The 24,204-nt window shown below is 39.1% G+C and overlaps 1 protein-coding gene and 1 non-coding gene across 2 annotated transcripts in view; both read right to left on the bottom strand.

Moving 5' to 3' along the window:
- The window catches only part of Jazf1 (JAZF zinc finger 1), a 334,196-nt gene that overhangs the window by 260,493 nt on the left and 49,499 nt on the right, over positions 1–24,204 (bottom strand). The window lies entirely within an intron of this gene.
- Positions 12,215–12,321, bottom strand: LOC143383885 (U6 spliceosomal RNA). The gene has a single exon (XR_013089204.2). It is a non-coding gene; the product is annotated as a U6 spliceosomal RNA (small nuclear RNA).

Here is a 24,204-nt window from a genome sequence, read left to right on the forward strand (position 1 = left end):
GGTCTAGAGCAAAGTTCTGTGCAAAGCTGAGAATATTCCTGGTACCTGTAATCACCAGGCTTCTCACTCCAAACTGATGAAACCTAAACCAAAGACATGTTTCATGATGTGTAGCAAACTGCCAGCAAGATAGGAATCCAGATTCTCAGTTGTCTTCTCACGTCAAAAATGTCACTGCAGTAGTCTAAGCCAGGGATCACCAATAGCAGACAAACAGGGTAAGTGAAATAAAGTCACTCCCAGGTACATAAATAATGGATATGATGACCTCATAGGTCACAACCTGATCAGAACAAAATATGATTCTGTAGTGTTTCAAAGGAAGAATAAAAAAGTCACCATGATTGAATATTCATAGCTAACTTAGTTCACTGACAAAAAATGCATACAGAGCTCCCCCTTCCAGGTTCTTAGCTATAGCGCTAACATTTTCATAGCAGTCACCTGCAAATTAAACCAAAGAGACATAGTGTAATGGCATATGTAGCATCTTACCAAGGCACCTCTCGCTTCCCTGAGCTAGGAAAGCATGGGTTCTGTACTGGGAGAAAAAAATGACCTCCCAGTTATAGAGGTCCAATGCATGGACCTGGTGGATGGATGCAATAACTCCTCTTGAGAAGACAGGCTTTTGCAGAGGCAGAGTGATAGTTAAACTTAAAATCCAGCACCAATTCTGAAACTGGTTCTCAACACCATCTATATTGCATCTGTTTATTTGCTCCACAAACACTTGCTAATGCTTCCTCTGTGCCAGGCACCATACTCCACATCACGTTCTCTTAGTGGACACAGTCACCCCTGGTCCAGTCAATTTTTGATTAGATGGATGAACTTTCTGAACCTTCTTCAAGCTTACCTTTCCAGCAATGTCAAATTCATTTGTTCCCCAGGTCACTAGCTAGGAGCCTCCTCTTCATGCTCCTTTCACTACATTTTGGTAGCATGAGAGCTCACATCCTTGGTATCCCAGCTCATCTCTATGCAGTCAAATAAACCTACATGCTTGGTCTTAATTCTTCTCTATTGGTTCTCTCCATTCCTCTAACAGTCACTTGCTTAGTAACTCACTGATCTCTTCATCCTCTGAGGTACCTTGATCAAGAATTCCCCTCCCCTACGGAGAAAAGGAAACCCCTGCATGCTGTTGGTGGCAATGTGAATGGTTTCAGATCATATGGAAATCAATATGCAGATTCCTCAAAAAGTTAAGAATAGAACTACCATATGATCCAGTAGTCCTACTAATGAGTATGTATACAAAGAAATAAAATCAGAATCTCAAAGCAATATCAGTACTCCCACATGCTGCAGCATTACTGACAATAGCCAAGCTATGAAATCAACCTAAGTGTTCATCAATGGATGAATGGATAAAGAAATTCCACAAAATATTATTCAGCCACAAAAAAGAAAAAAATTAAGGAATGTACTTCAACATAATAAAGCCATATACAAAAAGCCCACAATTAATATTCTAGGGAAAAATGGAAAGCTTTGTCTCTAAAAGCTGGAACAAGACAAAGATGCCCACTTATACCACTTTTGAGTCAACATAATTGCCAAAGCAATCAGGCAAGAAAAAGAAATAAAGGGCATTCAAATTGGAAAAAAAGGAAGTCAAACTGTCACTGTCTGTAGACATGATCTTATATGTAAAAAACATCCAAGACTCTACCAAATATTAGAACAAATAAATTCAGCAAAATTTCAGGAAATCTACAAATCAACATACAAAAACCAGTAGTGTTTCTACATGCCAATGACAAATTATCTGAGAAAGAAATCAAGAAAGTAATCTCATTTGTAATAGTTATAATAATAAAATACCTAGGAAAAAATTTTAACTAAATAGGTAAAAGATCTCTGTGGTGACTATTATAAAACATTGATGAAAAAATTAAGGATACAAAAAAAAATAGAAAGATATCCATGTCATATACATTTTTTTATGGATTGGAAGAATCAATGTTGCCACAATGTCCATATTTCCCAAAGCAATGTTCAGACTTAGTGCAATCTCTATCAAAATATGAATAGATGGCATTCATCACAGAACTAGAAAAACAACTTTAAAATTCATATGAAACCACAAAAAAATCCCAAATAGCCAAAGCTATCCTGAACAACAACAACAAAAACAATATGCAAGAAGCATCAAAACACCTACCTTCAAAATATAATAAAAAGTTATAATAAACAAAACAGCATAATAGTGACATAAAAACAAATATATGGACCCATGGAATATAATAGAGACTCTAAGTAAATCCACACATCTACAGCCTAGTGATCTTTGTCAAAGGTGCCAGGAATATGCACTGGGTACTGTCTCTTCTTTAATAAATGGTGCTGGGAAAATTGTATATTCACATGGAGAATAATCAACCTAGATCCCTATTTCTCACCACATAGAAAAATTCAACTTGAAATAGATTGAACTCTTAAATGTAAGACCTGAACTATTTATAAGAAAACAAGGGAGACATACTTCAGGTCACTGGAATGGGCACATTGTTTTTTTTTTCTTTTCTTAAGACCCAAAAGCACAGAAACAGAAGCAAAAATAGACAGATGGGATCATATCAAACTAAAAAGATAATGCACATCTAACAATCAACCAAGTGAAGAGACAACCTGAAGAATGGGAGAAATTAATTGCCAGCTATTCATCTTACAAGGGGTTAATAACCAAAATTTATAAGGAACCCAACTCAAAAGAAAAACAAAAGACTCAAATATATTTTATTTAAAAATGGGCAAGAAAAGAAAACATAAAAATAGTCAACATGTATATGAAAAATTTTCAACATCACTAATCATCAGGGAAATGTGAACCAAACACACAATGAAATCACCTCAATCCAATAATAATGGTTATTATCAAAAAGACAAAGATAAAAAGTGCTGGTGAGGATGTGGAGAAAATCGAATCTTGCACAATTTTGGTGGAGATGAAAATGAGCACAGTCATTATGAAAATGGTACAGAGGTTCCTCAAAAAAATTAAAAATACCATATGATCTAGTAATTTCATTAATGGGTATAGTTCCAAAAGAAATAAAATGAGTATGTCACATGTTTATTGTAGCACAATGACTAAGATACGGAAACAATCTAAGTGTCTATCAAGTAATGAATGGATAAAGAACATGTGAGATATATATGCATATTATATGAAATATGACTCAGTCATAAAAAAAAGATAAAATTCTGTCATTTGAAAAAACATGGAGGGAACAGATGACCATTATGTTAAGTGGAATAAGCCAGGCACAGAAAGACAAGAACAGCATGATTTCACTCATATGTGGAATCTACACAAGTTGATCTCATAGAAGTTGAAAGTAGAATGGTGGTTGCCAGAGGCTGGGGAGGACAGTGGTGATGGTGAAAGGATGGCCAGTAGGTTCCGGGGAAAAATAAGTCCTGCTCTGCTACTGCACAGTAGGGTGGACACAGATAACGACAATGTGCTACTATATACTTCAAAAAAGCTAGAAGCAAGGATGTTGAATGTTCTCACCACAAAGTAATGATAAGTATTTGGCTGAAGTGGATATGCTTACCTTGATTTAAACATTATACCATATATACATGTATGGAAACATCACATGAAAATCCATAAATATGTACAATTTTTTATGTTTTTATGTGTCAGTTTAAAAATAAGTTTAAATTGTCTTGTAAAAGAAGAAGGAATTCTCCCATTTGAAAAAACATGGATAAACCTTGAGGGCATCATACTAAATGAAGTAAGTCAAAGACAAATACTGTATGATCTCACTTATATGTGGAGTCTAAGAAAGTCAAACTCATGGAAACAGAGGAGCAGAACTAGAATAATGGTTACCAGGGGCTGAGTAGGGGGTGGGTATAGGGAGAGATTGATCAAAAGGTAAAACTTTTGAGTTAGAAGAATAAGGATCTAATGCCTGTATGATGAGTATGACTGGTGAACAATACTGTATTGTATACTTAGAACCTGCTAAAGGAGTTGATCCCAAACATTCTACACACACACACACACACACACACACACACGCACACAGTAACTATGTGAGGTAATGGATGGGTCAATTAGTTTGTGTTAATCATTTCACAATGTATATATGCAACAAAATATCATATTGAACATATTAAGCATATTCTATATTTGTCAAATTATACCTTAGTATAATTTGTATTAATTTTGTATAATTTGTATTAATTTTTAAAAAGAATGGCCCATCCCTTTTCTTATTTCATATCCCATAATTCGTCTGATAATAATCAAAGCACTCTTTCAGTGTTTATCAATCACCTTCCCATGAAAAAGCCTTTGCGTTGATAAGAGCATTGAACACTACAAAGCAAATACAAATGAGCCATCTCAATTGATCCTCGACACTGTTAAATAGTTATTGTTTAACTCACTTTTCACAAAAGGAAACCAAGGTTTGTACAAATTATGTAACCTAGATAGGTTGTAGAATCAAGGGTTCTTGCCCTTCCCCTTTCTGCCAAACCTGATGAGATACAGGTAGGACTGACTGCTAAAGGCCAAATTGGGCCAAAAAGTAAAGAGAGAATCTGCTTAGCCAAAAGAAATGGAAATTTGAGGAGAAAATTTCAAATGGCCCAGGTGAATTTAAAAGAGTAGTTTCTAATTACAAAAGAACCTGCATAGGGTCTGGGGTTGTGGCTCAGTGGCAGAGTGCCTACCTAGCACCTGTGAGGGTTTGATGCTCAGCACCACATAAAAAGATAAATAAATAAAATAAAGGTATTGTTTCCATCTACAACTAAAAGAATTTTTTTTAAAAAAAAAGAACCTGGATTGGGTTAGAAATAATGGTGACATGTGATGAGCATCATTATTCAAAGTACATGTATGAAGACACGAACTGGTGTGAATATACTTTGTATACAACCAGAGATATGAAAAATTGTGCTCTATATGTGTAATATGAATTGTAATTCATTTTGCTGTCATATATAAAAAACTCAATAAAATTAAAAATAAATAAATATACACTTGAATGTGTTGAATGACCAAGAAAAAAATAAAGATTTTTATCATGAAATAGGAAAAAAAAAAAAGAACCTGATTGACACTGTGAAGGTAAATTATACACAATACTTGGCACTTTTTTAATGAATACTTGCATATCACAAACATTAACCAGTAAAAAGGAAAGTGTCCACTTGCTCATTAAGAGTCAGAATTTATGCAGAAGCATAGTTAAGAAGGAAAAATAAACCACAAAAAATAATTACTTTTAGATAGTAAAATCAAAAAAGTCAAGAGAGCAAGGATTCCAGGTTTCTCAGACTAATAGGGCAGAGTTCAGATAACAAAGTAAGAAGGGGTTGCCCTTTCTGACCCAACAGGCACCTTGCCACAGCTCCACCCTTTGAAGATCAGGTGCCCAAGGGAAGATCAGGTGCCCAGGTGAAGATCAGGCTGGCCAGAGAGTGCAAGATATCTCAAAGTCACCTGAAATCACGTTCTCTACAGGTGGGCCTTGCCTGAGAAGGACTTTCAATTCTATCCAAGTTTTCTGTTCTTTGCTTCTGCTAACTGTGAAGAAACCAGTGCAAATAATTGGTGAACACACAAAAGTCAGGCAAGGGGAATACTTGCAATCTAGTCCACAAAATGAGAAAACTGCCCTCATTTTCTGTCCTAAGTTTTCCTGAGGATCCTATTGCAGTGGACAACTGGATTTGGCTGAAGAAAAGTAAAGAATTAACCATCAATCTTGGCCTATTTTGTGTTGATAAAATCCAAGTATCAAAGTATTCACAGATAAAGGGATAGTCTGTTGTTTTCCTATTTAGTCAAGTAATGCCAATCCAATTAAATTCAACAAATATTTCTTGCAACTCTTCTATCGGCCTGCCTGTACCCTTGCCAATTATGATAATAGGAACAGAAATAACAAACAGAAAGCACTCATTTGCTTCCATAGTTCTACTGTTTTATTGGAGACATTTCTCTTTAGGGTTTTATTTGTTCGGGTTTTGTTTCATGTTACTTATTGGTTTATTTTTTGATTGATTCGTTCATGTAGTTGGTACTTTTTTATTGATGTAGAATGTGCAATGCAGGATTTCCCTTTGATTTTTTGATAAGATATAAAACTAGGCCTTTATAAAACATCACAGCTTTCTAGCACATGATCATCAGATCTGAGTAAATCACAGTGCTTCTTTGAGGAGGCCCCTTCGTAGTCTAAGAGGGATAAGAAAATCTACCCTATCCATCCTAAAGGGGTTTTCTGACAGTCAATCAAACTGTGAATCTGAAAGTGCTATGTAAGTAGGAGAGGGTATTGTTGGGGGGTTATTAGCCTGGATATCTACAGATCAGGAAACCTAGCAGCAAAAATACTGTACTTAGCCACCTCCTAGGGAGTAGGTATGAGTTCATGTATGTGCAGGCATGTTACCAGCGAGAGCAGCAAGAAAGGCTCTGCGCCCTCCCAGCAGTACTGCCATCATCAGGCGCAATTGTGTTCCTGTGGGCTTCAGAGTTCAAGGGAAACACAAAACCTGGGGCAGCCGCCTTTACGCCTGACCCTGAGTTGTGTGGCTATCGCAGTGCTACACCACCATCCGAGTTTCAATCCTTCCAATTCTAGAGCCCCCTTTTCCCTGTGTTCTTGTTTCAAGAGCTTGAGTGATAGAGAAAGGTGGACACTGGAAATGTCCCAGACCTGTGATTTTATGCTTGTGGGTGTCTGTGCCTGCCTCCTGCCAGTGACATCAGTGGCTGCCTGAGATTATTTAAAACAAGTACCACTGGGAAGGAAGTTTCTGAAAGACACTTTAGTGGCCTCCCAACTGGCCAGAGGAACCAAAAGTTAGTGAAGAGGAAGTCACTGATACAAGAGTGGAGGGCAGATTCATTAGCTTCATTCACTGGAGCAAAACTTGGACCAAAAAACCTCATTATTCAAACCAGATGCTGATTTTGTAACAGTCACTTCAGTGATGAACTGTTTCAATTTCCCTTTATTTTGAACATGCAATATTATAAAGAAGGCAAATTACCACATGAATAAGGGAGCACTGGAAGTTTATAAAGTTGGTTTGAAAAAGAATTGACTATAGGAAACCTAGTTTTCAAAAGGTTATGGCCCCAAACCATTTTTTTTCCTTTTTTAATCATGTGACAAAAGAAATGCTTAAGGCAAGATCAATTATGGGCAGCAATGAAATGACCTTCTAATGATAATTAGTCCCAAACCTTGACTGCTGCCAGTTTGAATGATCTGGTCATAAGGCACATGAGGATGTTCACTATCTCCAAGAAGAATGAAGGCTGGGCCCCGCCAGATTGGCAGTTGGGAAATAGGAAGCAGGGCAGAGAGGCCAAGGAGTCTGACCACATTCATCTCCAGTGCTTTGGAGAAAGAACTTTGTCATAAAAATTTGCCTCAAGCACAAAACTCACTGAAACAGAAAGCCTGATGATAATCTTCCTCTTAAAAATTACTATCTCTCTTGTCAGAAGAACGACCAGGAGAAAATGTCAACCCTTGGAAAACACAAAACATCTCTGGTGGGAAATGGAGTCAGGTGGATCCCAGGAGGATATGAGAGCAGAACACAGGAATGAAGCCCAGAAGGACCACAACTAGGGCCTCTGGATGCGACCAGGAGGGTAAGGGGGACCCTCCTCCAGGTGTGGGGCTATTTGGAGGGGACAGCCATGTTGTGCAGCTTCCAGGTGCTCGGAGTCCACACAGTGAACAGCTATCCCACAAAAAAATGGTGTGGAACTGCTGGGCCAACTTCTGTTGCTTTATGGAGACAGAATCACAGCATCTTAGAAATGGAGAAGATCGCTGCGTTCCGCTTACAACAGGATCAGGGAGGCAGAGGGCACCCTCCTGGAACTAACCAATAGCAAAGCCAGTTCTCCAACCTGTGTATCCTGATGCCCTTCTGGCCTCCTTGGGATGACTGTGAGGCTCTGAAGAACAGTCACCCACAATGACCCCTGAAGAGCAATCCCTGCAGTCTGTCACCCATATGAAAGGACACGCCCCTCTCTGGCCTTGGGTGTGCTCTTCTGGTGATTCAACACCAGGCAGATGCAAAAGAAAATCTGTATGCACATTGAAGCTCTAAATCCTACTTACCAAAACCTACTATGGAGCAGACACCTGTGCCCACTTATCTCCTGTAATGCTCATATCCCAGGATGTGTTTATGACCCTATTTTCCTGAATGCTGAGGTTTAGAGAGGTAAAGCAACTCACTCAAGCTCACACCACTAGGTCAGTGGCAGTCCTAGCTTCAGACCGACTTTTCTAGAACTTCCTACTACACTAATAGTTCTCAAAGCTTTGCTAAAGTAAAAGCTCCTTATTCAACTATTAGAGCCACACAAGAAGCTTTGCCTGACAAAAAAAATAAATAACTGGATGATTATATATGAAATAAACAGATTCCAAATGGTAGTTAATGATGCTTCTAAAATCTGGGTGTAAATGTGGGACCCTTTCAGTTTACTTAGCTAAAGAGGGAAGTTTCTTGCAAAATTCCAGTTTTCCCTTCTTAAAATCTTTGGTCCACAGATTTGGATATTCTATTTACTATTCTTCTATTGTCTTTTGATCAAAAACTTAAATTCCCAAAAGCAGAAGAGAAGGACAAGGGGAAGATTAACCGGCAGGTACAACTCTCCATGGAGATGGTCACTGAGGTGAGAGCCCGCAATCAAGCCCGTGAAGAACTTCATTATTCCAGCTCATGGCCTTCCTGTAGCTGGCCAGCATCCACCTCTGCTTTCACCTTCTGGCAACCACCTGCCACCTTTACCTTCTGGAAACACGGGCACCCAGCCAGCCTGGAGAATTCTGCTCTCTGAACTGAACTCAAATACTTCTCATCTTCTAATCTAAGCATTACAGGAGGTGAGTGGGCACAGCCCTGGAAACCAGAAGTCACTGCGGCTTCAGCGCTGCTGACATCTCTGCAGTTTGTTATCTCCTGCTCCTCGGGAGGCTGGCCTGTGTAAAGCTAGAGCATTCCAAGAGGTCCATCCTTAACCAAGGAAAACCTACAAGTTCCAGCCTGCTTCCCTGAACACACAGACCAAACAGAAGTACCAGCCAGGCACACTGGGCAAAGAACAACCAACTTCATTTTCCAAGTGACATTTTAGAGTTTATTTACTGTCAGTGTCAGTAAATAATCAGATACAAAGAAGGAAAAAAAAAGAAAAACCAAACAAAACGGGAAAGAAGAAAACAGGACAGGAGAACTAGAGAAGCTTCTTCAAAGAAGGGGACACATGAACTGGGCTTCTAGGATGAGTAGGAGTTTCCTAGGCAATGACACGGAGAAGTGACATTCCCCATAGAAGGAAGAGTCTGTCAAAGACTCAAATTTACAAAGGGGCCTGCAGTCCAAGGAGAAGACAGAAGCAGTGTTTATACTCATGGGAGGTGGGGATGGGTAAAGGAGGGTCTCAGACTATTAGAAAAGTCTCTAAGGCATCGAGGAGCTAAGGGAGTATTGAATAGGGTGTTTAAAGATGGGAAGCCACCTGTTTAGGCTGTGTTTTTTTATTATTATGAATTCTGACAGACATGCTAAGCGTGGACAAGAGTCGACACCAGTTCTGTGCAAAAGAAATAAAATGTGAGCCATGAAGTCAAGCCACATATGTAATTTTAAATTTTCTAGTGGGCACATTTAAGGTAGGAAAAACAAATGAAATCAATTTAGTAATATATTTAAGCCCCCAAATCCAAATTATTATCATTCAACATGTAATCAATACCTTTGAAGTTATGAATGAAGTAATTCAACTTTTTTTTTCCCATACCAAGTTTTCTGAGTCAGGCATACTTGTAGCACATCTCCCAAAATTTGGACTAGACAAAAAGTCCAAAAGTGCTCAATAGCCAGCAAGAGCCAGTGGCTACCATCCTGAACAGCACAGCTGTAGGTAAGCCCAACATCAGACCCACTTAGGAATCTGCAACCAACTGTCCAAACATGAGATGATCAAGCTCTGGGCAGATCTTTCTGGCCACTGGATATGTTCAACTACCACTGAAATGCAATTTTAAAAACATGTAACTGCAAACTTATTTAGAATCGTAACAATTTATATGGCTCAGAAATAAATACAAAATACAACAAGTACAATGAACAGTGTTAGTGTTGCTCCTAGCCTGCTTCTGTCCACCACATCCCCAGCCATGCCATCCCCCTACACCTACTGGGGGAAGTCACTTTTACTGAGATCCTCTGTGTTTATTCTTCAATGTGTCTTCATGCACAAGCAGATGTAAACACACTCAAATTATATCCCCTTTCTTTAAGGTGGCATATTAAAAATTTGTTTGATACCTTGCTTTTCTTATTTAATCTTGAAGATCTTTCCATGTCAGTGCATAAAGAGTTCTCTTTCAAATGCCACACAATATTCCATTGTATGGATGGATCATAGTTTATTTAACAGGTCTTCTAATGGGTACTTGAATTGTTTCCAATCTTCCCTAATCCAAACAATGGCCTAATGGAAAACCTCCTATGTACGTCACTTTATATGTATTCAGATGTATCTCAGGAAAAATTGCCAGCACCAGATTGCTGGGTCAAAGGGTAATTGCATCTGTAATCTCAAAAGATACCGCCAAACTGGCCCTTGCCAGGGTTGTGCCGTTTTAGTTCTCTCATAAGAAGTACTGCATCAATTTTCTCACACCTGCTCAACAACATGTAATTGTCACAATGTAGAATTTTTTTGCCAATCTGATAAAGTGAAAAGTGTCACTTCTGCATAGTTTCAATTTGCATTTCTCTTATTCCATGTGAGGGAAAACATCTTCTCTTAGGTTTAGACAATGCATTTTTTTTTAATATGCACATAATCTTCTCCTGTTCTTTGCTTATTTTTCCATTGGTCTGTAAAATTTTTCATTTTAATCTATATTAATCTAATATAATTTAGTTAAATCTATAGGAGCTCTTCACATAAACTGATCAATCTGTCCATTCAGTTTTTTTTCCGATTGCTATTTTTTTAAAAGTCAAGTAAAAATGTTTTATTTGAATTTAGCCAAGTTTCTCATTCTTCTTTTATTATTTCTGCTCTTTGAGTCACAATTAAAAAGTCCGTCTTTAAAGTTATAAAGAATTTCACCCATATTTTATTCTAGTCCCCTTATGAATTTAAGCAGATATGAATACGTACTTTTATTGAAATCCTTAATAAAAATATCAATTTTCAGCTTAGTATTTTAGTGCTTGTCTAGCATGCATGAGGCCCTGGGTTTGATCCACAGCAATGTACACACATGTGCACACACGCACGCGTGCGCGCGCGGGCACACACACACACACACACACACACATCAATCTTCACTTTTGGCAACTGAGGTAGACCAGACATTTCCAAATCTCTCTCTTTTTTTTTTTCTTTGTGGTGCTGGGGATTGAACGCAGGGCCTTGTGCATGCAAAGCAAGCACTCTACCAACTGAGCTATTTCCCCAGCCCTAAATCTGTTTTCTTGAATGCTCCCTCCTTTTATTTTTTCATAATTCTTTTGTATATCATACTGGTCATCATATGAAATTAATTGATCAAGTTGCAGCTTATTTGAATAGTAAGAGATATGGAATGAATCTCTGAATATGTAACAATGTAAGCAATAATATCCTTCAACTCAGTTAGCCCATTTCCACACACTAAAAATTTCATCATTATCCAATTAGAAACACAATTTTTAAGCTACTATTCTACTTATGTAAACTTCAACTTTTACTTTTATAAACTCATGGCTTTAATTCTCTAGACACTATAGAGATAAATACAATTCATGCTGCTCAATTATTTATGTGAGCTGCCCAATTTTTAAAATGGCATTCATCATATATTCGTCAATATCTTTTAAGCAGATGCCTGACTTGAAGAGAAATACAGACACAAATCGCCCCTCAGAAGATTGTGGTTTGGAGGTCACTAAATTATTTTTCATGATTTGTTTAAAAGGGAAGCAATATAACACAATGTAAGTCTGGCAAAACTCTCACTGATGACAGGATTCTGGTTTACTCAAGTTCATTTTATAGGATCACCAGTGTGGTATTCGAAAGAATTAGGACAAAGAAAGAAAGGAGGGGAAAACAGGAAGTTGAATCTGAAAATGATCCATCTCAGCTGGAAAGGGAAAAATGATTTTTTGAGTTTTCATAAGAATAAATAAAAATATGGAAGGCTTCATCAACTAGTGTGTCATCCTGGCACGGGGGCCATGCTCATCTTCTCTGCCTAGTTCTGATTTTAGCATGTGTGCTGCCAAAGCAAGCACGAATACTGCTATTTTTTAAAGCAAGGGTTCAATGTTTCCAATGATTTCTATTCAAAAGTTTCTCATGAACTGCAATTTTAAAAGATGTGAAAGGTGTGGTATCCTGTGGCGAGTGCCCTCATACTCCAAAACTCCAATACTAATCTCCCATCTCAGCATCCTCCAAGTTTCAGTCAATCTATATTGTCACCCATTATCCTGTCATTGGATGTTACAAAATTAGTTCATTTCATTTCTAAGAAAAATTACACACACACATATTCTTCAAGGATAGCAAGGGAATCAGTTCCTACAAGGGATGCTCATTATTAGACACAAATCGGAAATTTTCCAATGGGGGCTATTAGTGCAAGATATATAACACTGAAAATAAAACAGTCCTACATAAGAAATAAAGGTGATATGGGGAAGAAGGTAGGGGCGAGGAGAATTCCATGGAGCAGAGGTTCCAAGAGATGGACAAAGCACAGCTTCCAAGACCTCTGGGATGTTTCTCAAAGAAACAGATTGAAGTGGAAGTCAAGAGCCCTGTGAACCAAGAGACAATGGCCAGGGTTCTCCTGGGGCAGCTCCTGGGGCGGCCTCCCCACCCTCTAGGAAGCTGCTACATCCCAAGACCACCTGTGGGAAAACCCTCAGAAACCTGCCCTACAGCCCTGATATGACTCCTGAATTTCAACACTTTTTCAACTTGCAAGTGCCCCCTGGAGGTGACTCACCCTTGTGTCACACCTGAGTATCTAAAACTAAACATTAATGCCCACCGCCCCTCCCCTCCAACAATGACCAAAATACCATATCTTGCTTCCCCACCTATGGCAATAATATTGCCATTTTCCAACGTCCTTGGATTCCTTAACACCTTAGACTTTGGGCACTTCTGACTCAAACCTTCCTTGACATTCCACAATAACCAATTACCAAGTCTTTCTCTCTGCTACCCCCATCTTTCTTTTCCTTCTCTCTCTTCTCATTAATTTCAAACCCTCCTCATGGCCCTGCACCTATTTCATAATCTCTTACCTGTTTTCTTGTTTCCTTGCTTTCTCTGACATTCCACCCTAGCGCCTGCTATGCACCTTTCCTAGATGGTACTTTCTCAAAAATTTTTGATGGCTTCCCTATTTCTTGTAAGAGAGCCTGAGATCATGATCTTATTCATTCCATTCATTCAACAAATATTTCTTGAGTACCTGCTCTAGGCATTTGGGACACATCAAAGAATAGATCAAAACTCCAGTTTCACCTTGTCTGAACCTGTTTTTCTCTGATCCTCACTCTGCCTGTCCCTAACATAACTGTGAGGGACCATTCTACATATATCTATATCAGCAACTCTATTCTGGTGCATTTATATATTCAAAAAGCCGCCATCATGTGCTGAATTCAGTAATGACCAGATACGGGTAGTCTTTTCTGTTCATCACACCTTTGACCTTCCCTTACCTGCCCACTTTAATGCCTTTTCTGGTCCTCATCCCTCTAAACCCTGCCACCCTAAAACATGCAGCCCAAACCCTCCAACCAGCACAGAGACTCTTCTTGATACCCACACTCAGAGGAAGGGACATCATTCTCTTTCCATCTTGCAATAGCACTTACAAAAAAAAAAAAATTCTTCATCAATGTTTATAGTAGCTCAATTCACAATAGCCAAACTATGGAACCAACCTAGGTACCCTTCAACAGATAAATGGATAAAGAAAATGTGACACACACACACACACACACACACAATGGAATGTTACTCAGCCATAAAGAAGAATGAAATGATGGCATATGCCAGTAAATTGATGGAACTGGAGAATATCATCTAAGTGAAATAAGCCAATCCCCAAAAACCTAAGGCTGAATTTTTTTCTCTGATAAGCAATGCTAATACACAATAAGGGGCAGGGGGAAGGTATGGAAGAATAAAAGTACTTTGGGTTAGACAAAGGGGAATAAAGGGAAGAGAGGGGAAATGGGCAAAGGAAAGAAAATGAATTAGACTTTACTATCTTAAGTGTGTATTTACAAGGCCAATGTGATTCTATATCATGTGCAACAGAAGAATGAGAAGCTATACTCCATATGTGAACAATATGTCAAAATACATTCTACCATCATGTATAACTAATAAGAACAAATTTAAAAAGTGCTTATGGTTCGTTTGCTTGGTTGGTTAGTTTTTTACATTTCATTGGTTTAATAAAACTCTGTAATTAGAGCAGAGGCCTTTGAGGACACTTGTTCTCCTTTTTGCACTTCCTAAAATTCTGTAACCACAGAACCAAAAGAAACCTCCATCTCCAGTTCATCAAATTCAGCTTATTGCTTGAGCAACTACAGACATAGAGAGGTTAATAACATCTAGTGCTGAAAAGGAGTGAATTAAATATGAACAGCAGACTGGCAGGTTTCTTCCTTTGTCCCTAGGGGCAAAGAGGTCTGAACCACTAGCAGCAGGCAGGCCTCTCTCTCCCACTCCATCTCCGCAATTCATGCACATGGTTTCAAGCGGTAACAAATAAATTGCTCAGAGACCCAGTTCAGATGATGCCTAGATAAGCAGCAGCCTACCCTGCAGCCCTCTTCCAATCCCAACTCCCTGAAGTTGTTTGAGACTTCAACGACGCTGGCAAACTAAACCCTAATCCCCTGTGGTGGCACAAGACTATAATCCCAACACCTCAGGTGGCTGAGGCAGGAGGATCATGAGTTCAAAGCCAGCCTCAGCAACTTAGCAAGCAACTTAGCAAGGCCCTGAGCCACTCAGCAGGACCTTGTCTCTAAGTAAAATATAAAAAAGGGCTGGGGATATGGCTCAGTGGTTAAGCACCCTTGGGTTCAATCCCGGGTACCAATAAAAAAAAAAAAAAGCCCTAAATCCATAAATTTTCTGGATGCTACCCTGATCCCATTCCTCCCTGCCCCATGAAATGCAGGGCTTTCTTATCTCACTCCGGCCAGTGAGACATTCCTGCTAGAAGCCAGAGACTTCTCTGAAGAGGGAAGTTGGTGTGCCCAAGTAAAATAGAAAAGCAACTAAAAAATACCTACAAGTGCAAAATAAAAATAACCCTATCAGGAATGTGATCTGGCACAGGTGGAAGCATCCAGAAGTCATGCACAACATTGTGAGATGTAGCATGGTGTACAATGTCAAGAGGTTACCATAAACTACATTTCTATATCCATGTGATTTTCTCCCAGTGATTCATCTAAAACTCAAGGGAAGACTGTGTGACCATGTTTTCATTCCACTTGTGCTCACTGGAATGGCAATGGGTGTTTAATAATGTTTCCTGAATTTCCTAAAAGCGAAGGACCAATTTATCTACTGCTTGAGCTGGAAAAAAAAAAAAAAAAATTCACAGGGGCGTAGTCGTGCACATGTGGCCACAGTAGATAAGAATGTCTCATGCTTGTACATTTCTCTGTGGGGTACAGAAAAACAGACAGCTCTTAATTGGGCAAAGATTATGCCCTGCATATCCATCAACCTTCAGATGCTGTTTTAGGTTTAGCTGTTCTGTTCTTCACATGAGTCTGTGCCTTCAACTGATAATCACCCATGTCATGGTCTTGGCAGAGTTGAGCCTCATAACCTTGGAAGCTGTTGAAAGTTCTCTCCCAAGCCACCTACAGACCCATACAATGATTCGGTGCCTGTATTCACATGAAAAGAAAAGTCTTCAAGATGAAAGAATATTCTTTGTATTTATGAAAACCTTTGAAACATAGAGACTTTCTACCTAGCAGCAGCCAGCAAGTAGCATTGTGTATTTGTGTTTAATTAAATGAATTATTAAAAGCAAGGGGGAAATAAAAGCATTCTATCCAAATCTATCTTCTGATTCTGGCTTCATTGGGGAAGGAGTAAAGCATGCCTGAGCCAAATCAAATGACACAGGAGCCCTTCCACTGGGCACACATCTGCCAGATCTCCCTTAACGTGTTCCTGACACATGACTCCAGCTTTTCCTCCGCATTCTCCCTTTAGGACAGGACATCTTCCACCTGATCCTGGCAGGCCACCATGTCCAGAACATGTTCTGCTGTGAAGCTCATGTGATTATCTGAACCCTGAAGAACTTGGCCACTGTGACCTGGGTCAGCCTGACAGTAACTGCTGACCCAGAGCAACGACGGCTGCAGCTCTTTTTGGTCTCTTCTGCTGGGGGTTGGGATTGGTTCAGGCAACTCGGGGGAGGTTGGGCCAGTGAGGAGGATTTAAAGGGTTCTCCCCAGATGGCAAATCTAGTAAATTCTATGTTAGCTAGACCCCAACGAACTGTGAATTTCCATCAATGGAATGATGAGTTCCTTCATGTAAGTGACATTTCACAACTACTTCCTGGACATATTAAGTTACTGATATTCTCCCTAGCAAAAAGTGCCTCTCTCTCTTTTCTGCCAGAAGACATCAGTTGTATTTATCCTTAAAAATGCAGATGTCACTCACCTGGGAAACCTTTTCCAAGTGCCTGTCTTTCCAGAAGATGTCCCAGATGCCTCTCCTTCCACACCTGCTCTCTATCTCTTCCCATCAGTCTGCCCTTTCTTTAGTTTCTTCAATGTTAAGCTTCTTTCGGTCTCAGGACCTTTGCACAAGCAGTCAGCTCTCAGGAAATATCCCTGCCTGTATTCCAATTTATGACCACTCTCAAAACTATAGCACCAACTGCTCATACCTCATGGAAGTGTCACCCCCCTCTGAATCTCAATTCAACCTTCTTTGACCTCCCCCCCCAATTCACTTCATAGCAACATATGCCTCCCCTTCCCTGCATGTATCAGCTATACAGGTAGAATGATGATATATTTGATTAAAGTCTATTTCCCCATTAGATTGTTAGTGCCATAAAGTGACTAGCACAGTGGCACACAGTAGGCAGTCAGTTAAGTATTAGCTGAATGAATGAAGGACCTCTTGTATGGGATTTTGTATTACTACATTTCAGTTGCCATTTGTGTACCTGCCCCAAAGCCTAGCCTCTGGCAGCCACATCAAAGCCACACACTTTCCCAAAATTCATTTATAAAGGGAAATGGGCATTTATTTCTATTGTCTATATTTCATATATCCATATCTATTCATGATGGAGGGTAAAAATAAGAATCTTCATATCCTAAGATGAGTGACTAAGGTCAGGAAAAAGAGCCTTAGAATATGTCCAAAAAGGCTGAAATAATAACCCAAAATGGGGGGTGGGGGGGCAGAGACTAGTAGCATTGAGTGTTTGTGATGAACTCTGACCTAACCAGAAAAGTTGTAACTGAAGAACCCCGCTTCCTGTGTCCTTTGCAGCTGATGTTTCAGTGTTCTGGCTGCTGAATAAGAACCAAACCAAGTGACGGAAGGCAGCAATGTATGATGTGCCCATCACAGACCACCTGTGTCCTCCAGAAATGCCTATGTTGGCACCCTAAACCTAGCACATCAGAACGTAAGTCTATTTAGAGACAGGGCTCTTCAAGAGGCAATTAGGTCAAAACAAGGCACTTGGGGTGGGCCCTACTTCAACCTAATCTGTCGTGAGAGGAGACAAGCACTCAGAAAGACAGGGAGAAGGGGGTCACCTGCAAGCCAAGGAAGAGAGGCCCCGGGGAAGGCCAGCCCTGCCAGCACCTTACTCTTGGATGCCTGTTCTGGAAGGAAACCAATTTTGATTGCTTAAGCCAACCAGTCTGAGGTACCACATTACAGCAGCCCTCGCCAACAACCACGGTGCCCGAGACATTCTTGAAGGAAAGATCAGCTTCACATCCTGGACGCCATCTTCTCCCCAGTGCTGGCCTTTCTTTTTCACTTGAAGTTGAGGTACCAGATGCATTTGTATGCATCACCCAAATAAAGTGATTGAAATGCTGTGAAACAGATGTGAATAGAAACTCATTTCGCTATTTAATGAGCATTCTGACCAGATCAATACCACGAAATGCTGAACTGCACGACGCCATTGCTGTCTCCGTGCAACTGCCCAGTTGATTGGCTCTGAGATGTGACAGAAAGCTAAAAATGTGTTTTCTCTTCAAAAGAGCAGGAGTCCATCATCCAAAGTCATAAAAATTTTAATTGCACTGCATAAAGGATAGAACCAGGTCTAGCTGCAAACCACGGAAAGGCGGAAACAAAATGCAGCTGAATGCTTAATCAGCTGGCTGTGGCTTTCTGAATAGCACCTAATATTCTAATTATTAGTCACTACACTGAGAAGGTGCAATTATGGAACAGGGAAGATTGCTTTAAAAAAATTTTTTTTTTTTTGGTTAACCCACAATTTGGAAGGTCTTCACAGAAATATAATTTCATAAGCTATGAAAGAGGGAATAAAAGATTAACAGTTAAAATTCAGTTTTCTACCCTAAAGCATAAAAAAGCTTTGAAGTTGTATTGACAGATATGACTAACAATTGTAATCACAGAAATAAATTTAGTAAAACGATAATTTATCTGTCACAATTTATCGAGGGAGAAAAAGTACAGCATAAGCAGTTGAATTGTGAAGTTAAATGAAAGCAAAGATAGAACCCAGTTTTTAATGAAATGTGGAGCATTATTAATTGGTTTCCTAGCAACAGCCAGCCTAAAATTACTTAACATGTCTGCTCAATCAGATGCAAATTTGAGTGTTATCCCTTAAATGTTGATTATAGTTGGTCTTTTCAGATGCAAATGAAATGTGTAAAGTGAATGTAAATGTTGACAATGCTGATACAAAAAAAATCCCCTGATTAACATCATTCTGGTGTTCAAAGTACCAGAGTTGAGGGTCTCCCCTTGGAAGGACCTTAAGCTGCCCGGTGACCAATCTCCTCTGCCATCCTCCTTCACCTGTCCTCCCTGTTCCACCTCAGCGCTGCCCTCACTCCAGTGCCAGAATCAAACAGTTAGCCAAGTGACACTACTTCAGTGATAAAAGACAGGTGGATGATGCTTTCAGTTCAAAATTCAATCCAATGATGCGAGGGGCTTACTGGAAGACCACAGTTAATATCAGTGTGATTTTGTAGATAGAACCAGAACTTTGAGTGACTCCAATGGAGTAGAACCCAAGCACATTTCCTTCAAAACTATCAAATAAGGCTGTCTTCCTCAGTAGAACTCCAGCCTTACTCTATGGTTCAAGAGTAGCATGTTCCAAGTCAGTGGTGGCACCAAGAAGTGATGAGAGGTGGGAAGGATGTAGCCCATCAAAGTCGCCATCAGCCACCAATGTTATCCTAGTAACAGCCCATTCCAAGTGAAAGCAATGAGCTGGCCATGCTAAATCGCTCCTGCAACAACGGTTTGTGACCATTTACCAGGCGATGATCTAGGTGCTGGAGACACAGCAATAAGAAAATGTCTCTGTTCTCATCCTCCCTGAGCAGGGGGTAGACAAATAATAAACAAATACAAAAATAGTAATATGAAAGGTATCGAAGGTGATGATGTGAGATGGGCAGCTTTGAGAAAAGTTCCAAGAGCACCCTCCAACAAGACTGTGTCCCTGTCTTCTAGTATTTCAAGGACATCACTGTCTCTACAGCCACCTTAGGGGTGAAGTGCAAGACTCCAGGGTGGAAGTCTGCCACATGAGAGAGGAAAGAGGAGAGGGTCAGTGCACTGAATCCTAGAAGTCCTTTCCTCTGCAGGTCAATGCTCAATGCCCTTAGACACCGCCCCCCAGTCCCTGGAAAAAACCACCAAGTCAATTGGAAAAATCACCAAGTCAAGTCATTCTTGAACTCCTAAATGAGGCTAAATGACTTTTCTGGCCAAAGTCCTCTGCCTGTGAGCCTCTGAAGGATGGAGAATCAATGAACAGTTTGTTCCAAATACATAACTGTAGCTCTGGGTTATCCCAGGCAGTAGTCAGCAACTGAAGACATATATTCCAGAAAGTTCTGAAACCTGCTTTTGTATAGAATTGACCAAGTTGACAAACAGTTGCAAAGCAGGCCAAAGATCCCTAGACTCACCTTGAGTGCTATGCTAAGGGCAAATGGACAGGTCCTTCTTCCAAAGCCTGCCACACTAGCCCTGTAAGTTAGGACTTAGGCCTTTGAAGGCTTTAAGCACTACTATTAAATGTAAATGTCCAGGAGAGAATCAGGTAGTGCCTTAGACTACCTGTGGAACCTAGTCTAGATTCCACTACCTGTGGAACCTAGTCTATCTGGTGGCCTAAATGGCCCTGCATTGGGAATGGGGACAATAGTTAAGAGTTGCAAGGGGCATTGTGATACCTGACAGAAGGACACAAACATTTCACCAGGTTAACCTTAATTCATGTTAACCCTCAGAGAAAGAATGTACTGACAGGTCATTTAGCCTGGAGGTCTAAAAAGAAAAAAGTGCCAGGGTTTTGTTCCATCAAAGTGGCAAACATTCAAAAGAAAGAAAACTTGGCTTCTACTCAATCATAAAGAGTGGCATCTAATCAGAGGCCATATTACATAATGAGTTAAAAATCAAATGGACTGTACATTTTGACCTGTCACCAAAATTTATCTTCTAGGTCAGTCAATCTCAAAGTGCGGTCCCTGGTCCAGCAGCATCTTTGACACCTGGGACTTGTCAGAAATAGATATTTGTGGGCCCTTCCCTAGACTTAAAGAATTAGAAATGGTGGTATTTTAACAAGCCCTCCAGATGCTTCTGATGCACACTAAGTTCTAGGCCAGCTCAGCAAGATGATGTGCCTCTGAGTTTATACTTAGCACCAACTTGCTGCAAATTATTTCAATCAACAGGAAACTAAAGATAGCTGGACTGTACCTTCCATATGGTGGCACACATTCAAAACAAACACAGTAATTGTGTGAATTCCCTGACACAATGACTTTTTCAAAAGAATGCGACCATTGAGAACATAAGATGCTGATTTACTGATTTCTTAAGATAATGGATTGTTTCAAGAAAGAAGTTAAAATAATAATAATAATAATAATTCTTTAGGAGATTCAAGTGCGGAGTAGAGTTCCGAGAGAAGCTTTGAAGAGAATCCCTGAGTTCATTGTCTTAATGTAAGACTCTCTTCCTCCAGCCTTCTTGGCCAACACAACCAGGGCTCCATCCTAGCTCCCTGGGGTGGAGAGAGGGTCAGACCCATAAAGGTATTTACTCTCTGTAAATAACCCTCAAATGTTTGCTGAATGGATGATTCCCTTTACTTCTCATATTTTGGACAGAATTAGGGACACATCTAATCTTTCAGTGTCCCTGACAATAAAGTGAATATTAAGCACACTTATGGTTATCAAAAATTTTCCAAATGAAAAAATAAAATCTAGAAGATGCTTTAATGATTATAAGATAATCACATGTGAAGAAACCAGAAACCTATGATCAGAAGAGTGAATCTAAAATTTAATTACACATGAGAATCACTTGAAATGACTAATAAGAATGCAGATTTCTGAGCCCTATCACCAAATATTTTGATTCAATTTGTGTGAGTTGAGGATCTTCCTCCAACCCCAACACCTCTTTATCTTTTTTTTTTTTTCTTGTGGTATGCTAGGGATAAAACTCAGGGCTTTGCATATGCTAGGCAAGTGTTGTACCACTCAGCTATAAAAATGTACCTTTTAAATAAGCATACCCAGGAGACTTTGATAAAGGGGTTAGTATTTAAATTACCAACATGGTCACTTCTCCAGTTTTTAAGAGTATCAGTAACAGTTAATGAAAGAGGACTTTTTTAGTTTAATAAATAAAGGAATACTTTAGTGAAAGAACTACAAGTTCCCTTTTCAGTAAAATAGATAAAGTTTGAATGTGAATTTAAAGTAAAAGTGACTTTTTATAGACACGTTATACCTAATTATGGTAAAAAATTAAGAAAAGTAAAAGAGAAAAAGTTTAAAATAACTGTAATCTCATGATCTAATTACTATATTATATTCTTGGTACATTATATTCTTCCAGATAATGTGCTAGCTCTTTACACACACATACACTTTTTTTAAAGAGTATGATCAGAGTATACGTACTTATTGTACTACATTTTCTTACATCTAACATTATCAACATCTTTCTACCATTCCTTGATTCTTTTAGATAAAAAACAACAGAATGCCTAAACACTCACTCTATTCCTAATCAGTTAAAAAAAAGAAGAAATCAAAAGTATGTTTATTTGGCTAGTATATAGTACAAATATTTGTGTCATTTGTATAAGTATGCTAAAAATATTAGTTTTTATTAAAGTACTTTAGTATTGATGCAGATTTTATTAGTAAATTTTACTAGTTCATTAGCTCATTTTAGTGAATGCATGCACATTACTTAAGGCCTCTAGACACGTATACAATATACTAATACAAGTATTCACATTAATGAAACCTTTTCTCATGAAATCGAAAAGGAACCAAAGACTCTACTGGAATGAAACTGAGACTTGCTCCCACCCCAGGTTTTATTTATTTTTTTAAATATGCCCTGAGAGTCTATAAACTAATTCTCTTCAACCAGGAAGTGGTCAAAAATAAATGCATTTCACAGAATACACTAATCATATAACCTGAGAACTGAATTCTTGTATTTTTATAAGTGAGGCACAAAGAATGTGAGTTTCTATGACTACCCACATTCACAGTCGCCAGCAAGGCCTGGTATCAGATAACTCGAAACGGCTTCAACACTTGGTTGTCATGTGAATGTAAGCAAGCCACTTAATTCTTCTAAGTTTCAGTTTCCTCATCTGCAAAATAAGGATGCTAATAAATAAAATCTGTGCTTATTTACTAAGAGTTTTCTCAGGGCCAAATGGGTGTGGACATAAAGTCTTATGACATTAATACTCTAATGTAGTCTCCAATGTTACCAGGAGTCTGGCTGGTTGTTCTCTCTCTGGAAGTGAGTACTCCTCAATTCCCTGCACACCCAGGATTGTACAGAACACCAAATGCACATGTGTTAGTTAAAGAACAGAGATTCACTGAACCTTTGACCTACAGACTGCTTTACAACTTTGGACCCAGGGATCTCTACTACCATGAGAAGTCACATTATGTATTCTGGGAAATTCTGCATGAACGATAATTCTCTCAGAGTGATAGGGCATGATTCCAAACTGAGCTTACGATCACCTTTACCTGCTGGATTTTTTAGAAATGAAGACTTTCAGGCTTCACATCAAAAATTCCATTAAGTTACCTGAACTTAAAAAATATTTTAGGGCTGGGGATGTGGCTCAAGTGGTAGCGTGCTCGCCTGGCATGCGTGCGGCCCGGGTTCGATTCTCAGCACCACATACAAACAAAGATGTTGTGTCCGCCGATAACTAAAAAATAAATATTAAAAAAAAAAATTCTCTCTCTCTCCTCTCTCACTCTCTCTAAAAAAAAAAAAAAAAAAAAAAATATTTTAAGATGCACTAACAGCACTAACATATCACCCAGGGCCTTGTGCATGGTAGGCATACATTCTACCCCTGAGCTACATGCCTAGCTCTCAATTATTTTTGACACAAAAACTGTTTGTTAGTTTCAGCAAGACGGAGAAACTTCAGTACAAAACTGAACTACATGTTAGTGATCCTTACATTCATAAAGACAGAAAGCTCTTAAATTGTTACCCGTCACTTCAGCAAAATACACTTACCTAGTGAGCCTACCTGAATATATGCAAAGAACTCTCTCCAATTACCCAAGGGGAAGGAAACAAAAGATTCCCAGTCCCTTCCCAAAAGACTTGTTCATTTTACCACAGACTTCTCTCCTTATAGAAGTAAAACCGCAATATGAACTAGATAATTAGAATATTTTAAAATATCCTTAGCATCATGAGTATCATCTCTTTTTTCCTTCTTCCTGTAAACAACAAGCAAACAGGCGGATGTTTGGCCCCTATAATCTAGTCTCTGCATGTATGACAAAGTTCTATAAACAACATTCTTTCATTCATTC

This window comes from Callospermophilus lateralis, chromosome 1 (assembly GCF_048772815.1).
Source record: "Callospermophilus lateralis isolate mCalLat2 chromosome 1, mCalLat2.hap1, whole genome shotgun sequence".
Lineage (NCBI taxonomy): Eukaryota > Metazoa > Chordata > Mammalia > Rodentia > Sciuridae > Callospermophilus > Callospermophilus lateralis.